The sequence below is a fragment of the Lactuca saligna genome, chromosome 8 (assembly GCF_052625555.1).
Source record: "Lactuca saligna cultivar CGN05327 chromosome 8, ASM5262555v1, whole genome shotgun sequence".
NCBI lineage: Eukaryota > Viridiplantae > Streptophyta > Magnoliopsida > Asterales > Asteraceae > Lactuca > Lactuca saligna.
In genome coordinates, this window is record NC_136424.1 from 33,522,868 (window position 1) to 33,528,676 (window position 5,809).

Below are 5,809 nucleotides of genomic sequence, written 5' to 3' on the forward strand. Positions count from 1 at the left end.
CCATCCATACCTAATGGAGGGTTCCAGATTGCCTCTTGCTCAACTATTAAACAATTTCACTTCAGTCCCTACACTTTTAATTAATTCTTTTAATCCCAAAATTAATTCTAATTAATTTCTGATTAAATATTACTATTTCTAATTAATATATTAACAAATTGTTTATTTTAATTTATTAATCAAATAATAAATCAACCTCTCTCTCCAAAAATTATCCTGTCTAATTGCTAATTTTGAGGGCAACCTAAAAGGACTATGCTACTATCAATTCAAGTATATACTAATTATAGTTATGGGCTTAGACACCTCATCCAATAGTCACCCACTTGGATAATTCTATTAAGTATAATTGTCAGTATATTCATCTAAAACTAATCAGCAAATTAGAGCTCTCAAAAGCTGATGTCAAACTCTAACCTAGTTAGTTGCATGTACTAAGATAAGTGATCATATAATCATCCGTTCTGCAAGATATCAGTCGGATATGAGACATGGAATCAAATCAATCTCATTGTCCAATACAATGTTTCCCGATTTATGATTTGTAATGAAAAAGAACTACTAATTGACCACCTAAATTTAGTCATGGTCGGTGTCAGGCCACTACTAGGCACATTTATTTAGATAACCAACTCTGACTTAATTGCCTTATTGTTTTTATGAACGAAGATTTGTGGTGAAACTTGTTCCACTCCCCTCATTTGATGTATTTATTGAATCTCATTTGTTGTCAGGGAATTTACAAGGCAGTGTCATTAGTTTGTTGTTCCTATTGATCATTTAGGTTAGATCTTGTAAGATCCATGTATAGGATCTATACGTAGGGATCGAAGGGATGGGATACTTTTTTTTAGAGATATGATATATTTGTTTTAATGATAATAGTTGGATTTACAGGTTTGAGATATACAATATTATCATATTGTAGGATTGAAATCCCTATGTACTCACCAGGTTTCCTAACCTGGCCTACTCGGTTTGAGACATACAACAAACTGACGGCGCTGCTTCGGAAACTCCACAACGGCAATCGAGGATCAATAAATACATAAAATGAGAGGAATGATATAAGTTTCACCACGAACCTCTGTTCGTAAAAGCAAAAACATGACAATTAAGTCAGGGATGATTATCTAGATAACTATGCCTAGCAGTGGTCTGACACTGTGAGGTATTTTACACTACTAGAAAAACAGCCTTTTACGACGCTCATTGCGCGTCGTAAAAGGCTCAGACGACGCGCAAATGCGCGTCAAGGAAGGCCCTGTCATAAAGAGAGACGACGCGCTTTTGCGTGTCGTCTATAGACGACGCGCATTTACGACGCTCATTTACGACGCACAATTACGAAGCGCGTTTATGACACGCAATGCGTATCAAGGAAGGCCCTGTCATAAAGGAAGATGACACGCATTCGCGTGTCGTAACCTTATGACGCGCGTGTTAATGACACACAATGCGTATCATTAAAACCCCTGTCAAGAAAGGCCATGTCATAAATGAAGATGACACACATTTTTGCGTATCGTAATTTTTATTTTTCTTTTAAAAAAAATTATTTATAGATTTACTATTTTTCAAATTAAATTTGCATTTTATGTCTCATAATAGAAAATAAAATACCATATACAAAAAATACAATCCATTACACAAAAGTTAATGTCATACAAAATACAAAATAAAATACAACAAATAAGAAAGATAATTCTTTGCACTAAAATGTCAAATACAAATAATCGTTGCTAACTATATAACCTAGTACTACATTGCTATTAAAGAACATCATCATAACTCACTGAAGGTCTTGGAACAATGTTCTCATCATCAACTCTTACACCAACCTTGCTTTAGTAAATGACTTTCACGCAATCAATTTCAAACAATTATACAAATAATTATAGGAGGCATACAAGATATCGAAAAATTTATAAGATTATCCAACCAAAATAAAATAACATAAAAAAAACATACCTGTTATATGGCAGTGGCAGCAGGATTTCTCCGGGTTGGCATTAAAGGTGGTCTTCCGGTGGTGGCTGGTGGTCACCGAAAAACAACACATCAGTAAAAAAAAACAAATCAAAGAATCCTTACCTGTTCTGTGGGCAGTGGCCACCAGATTTTTGGGGTGTTCAACAGTGGTCCTCCGGTGGTGGCTTGTGGTCATCGGGGATATACAGGAACACATCAACAAACTTCAACAATTGTATACCAACAAGAAATTACTAACCGTAACTCTATATGGATGATTGCTTTTATGAGGATAAACCTCAGCACCAACAGAAAAGCACTCAACACATACATCAAAATCAGAGCAACAAGCACTCAACACAAAGAAGAGGACCTAACTTTAACTTAATGTAATTTTAGTTAATAATAGAAAAGAATCCTCTCCCTTTGTTACTTCCTTTTCCACAACCACTCCCTTTGTTTTTGCTTTTTCACCAACACCATAGTTCCCCCCTTTTCTTTCTTTCCACTTTTATCTGCAAACATTATTAAAATTAAATAATAATAATAATAATAATAATAATAATAATTACCAACCCTTTTGCTTTCTCACTAAATATTCAGAGGTTCAGGGTTTTCAGGGAAAAATGATAATGACCTTTATCTTTATCTAAATTCACTCGATTGAAATTCCCTTTGTTTTTCTTACTTCGACTTGTGATACTTGCTAGAACAAAAGAAGCAATCTCATTGGCTCCATAACTAATTGAACTCAAGATTCCACTAGATGATGATCTACCAAGTCCTTTAACATATAAAGGGGATAAAATCAATTTTTAAAAAGGATGACCCCTCTGGTTGATCTATCACCTAAGTCCACCTTATAGCCCATTGGTGTAAAACTTGCCCAACCTGCTGTTATGAGTCTAAAGCAATATTCAGTAGAAAACTCAAGATTCAAATGAATCGTATTATGCACCTAGCTAGCTTGTTTAGCTATACATATAATTAAACAACTTTAAAAAGGGTACATAATGAGTGAACATACTGCCAACTGGCTATTAATTTTAAAGAGTATTGCATGTGTCGTGTAGTGTTAATTTAAACAAGAAAGAAATCAAGTGAAACTCCATCATATATATATATATATATATATATATATATATATATATATAGAGAGAGAGAGAGAGAGAGAGAGAGAGAGAAAGAAAGAACCTGTTGTGCCTGAAGACAAGCATATTTCCAAAAATGCCCTTGCACAACAAGGTGGATTGCAACCATTACTGGATTCCAAAAATGCCCTTGCAGGACAACAACCTGTTGTGCCTGGAGACAAGCATATTTCCCTTGGACGCCCTTTGCAAGCCCAAACGGAGAACAGGTTGACAAGGGCAATATCGGAAGGAGGAGCTAACAAAAACCATGTGTTAAGAGTTAGAAACTTAGACTTCACAATGAAGAAATAAATAAACAATGGTTTGAGAAAAATTTGACAAAAATAGACAAACCTGCCATATGCATATTGTGGAGAAATGATTTTGATTCCTCTTTAGTAAGTGATCCAACTAACCATGGTAAAACACATTCAGTTACTCTAAAAGGCATTACACATAAACTTTGGTATAAGAGCTCTCGTTGTCTTTTAGGAGTAAAATGCTTGTGTGCAAGTGGGAGAACCTGAAATTGAAATCACATAAGGGCGTTATGGTAAATAAAAGTCATAAAAAGAAAGACTAGTGATTCACTATTTCACTCATTCACCTGAAGTTCTTCATTTTGAAATGTTTCTCAATGATGGACATGATATGATCAGCATGTGAGCATAACTTTGAACAAAATTCAGATAAAGATGAATTTGCTCCATCTTTTTCTATGCTTTCAATCAAACATCTAAATTTTTCAAAGTCACTCTCTTCTTCTGTGTGTTCTTGGGCGAATGACAGCTCAGCATCTACAGCAGGGAATATAACTTTATCTTCTTCAATAATGCATTCAAAAGGATAAAATTAATATCAAAGTATCAATGTTTCAATATGCAAACTTGTCAAATTCACGTGATTGCTACAGAAGGGTACCTATGGAATATGCAAACTTCTAGAATAAATTGGAGTCTTTTATTAAACGCGGATATATCTGAAAAGTCTCCAGATAACTGTATCCTTCTAGCTGTTTCAGCTATATCAATTAATTCTTTTATTATAGCTTTGTGCCAGTGTAATATTTCATCTACAAGGCGATCAGGTAGTGAATCTATGGAATCGTCAATTGACCTCAAGAAAGATTCTCGTTTTTTAGATCTGGAAGATAAACATGGACAATAATGCCCTTCCTCACACTCTTCAGAGCTTTTTCGCTTTTTAAAACCATTTGCACCATCCATCCACATGAATATAATCTTAAATTAGTATAAGAAGTAATTTGTCAAATAGGAACGAGAAAATGAGTAAAAGATGAACATGGACAAAAATACCCTTGCTCACCTGTTGAAGTAACTTTTCTTATGGGATTACTTTGCATAAACAATTATGCATCTCATGGCGTTCTTCAGAAAATACAGAAGCTGAAAGCCATGGAAGAAACTCTGCCATCATGTTTATAGGAATGCTGCATAAAAATTGCCAAACTAACGAAGCTTGTTCCTCAAATGAAAATTTCTCAACGAGCAAGGGGAACACCTAAAATGAGAATTAACAATTTTTTTGTTTGAATATTGAGATAATAACATGATTCTTGGATAAACTTGTTAGACATTATTACCTGTTCTTCTTCTTTGGACATGTGTTGATTGATTGATGTTTGAAGGGCACCTGTGCAGGATGCTAATTCTCTTCTGAAGCTTTCTTCATTTTGCATGTCTGAATCCAGTAATGTGAACAATTGATCAAAGATGACACTTTCGCCCTCGTGTTCAAGAGAATACATTCTAGCCATGTTCTTGACACGGTCGTCTAAGGCTGGAAAAATAACCTGAAAGTATGAAAGAAATAAACATGTTACAAATCTTATGCAGCATAGCACCATATCATTTTAGAATGAAGCCACTGATAAGAAAATTAGTAGGATTATTATGTGAAAGTGCAATTCTTCTGTAGTAGCTGGAATATCCCCTGAACACAATATTTCGAACATAACCAAGTTAACATACAAAAACCCTAACAACTTACACATCCATGAAATCAATAATAGATGTGCAAATCGCAAAAACATAATCTTCCCTGAATTCATTGAATCTTCTAAGTTTCTATTCACTGATATTGCATTCTTGAGGTCAACAGAAGGCATCAAATTCGAATCTTGACTTGTGTTCATATGATGAATAAACATATAAGCAAACTCAAAGAAGACGATGATAAATGGAAGGAGAAGAGGGGTGATGGTTGAGTACACGAGTCCAAGAAAGTTTAATCGAGGCTCGGTTACAGGCCAAAGCAATGAACCAAGATCCATGGTTTCCTCTGTCTTCGTCGGGATGGTGACTGATTCAAGAACTCTTTTAGTTGCTGAAGCGTGGTTCCAGTTATGATGCTTCTGGGAAACACGTTGAGATGTAAAAAAAGATGAAAGAGATTAGAATGTCACATACGAAGATACTTCCTCCATATGGAGCCTAAATAGAATTTGGATCAAAGAGATTAGAAGGTCGCATACAAATAGTATACAGCAAAGAATAATTTGATTTATTACCGATAGATCTTTGAGGAGGTGAAGTGTGAAGAAAGCTGTGGGGGCTAGGTTTCCTTTACGATTCTAGGGTTTGATGAATTGTGTTAATCGAACGATACATCCTAGGAGATAACTGCTTGCTCTTTCATGGGACTTTCTTTGAGAATTTTAACAAATAACGAGCATACACCGGTGT

General features: G+C 34.9%; 1 pseudogene; it reads right to left on the reverse strand.

Annotated features, from left to right (window-relative positions):
* Positions 1-2,400: 2,400 nt before the first annotated feature.
* On the reverse strand, positions 2,401-5,397 carry LOC145009539 (zinc finger protein BRUTUS-like; annotated as a pseudogene).
* Between the last annotated feature and the right edge of the window lie 412 nt (positions 5,398-5,809).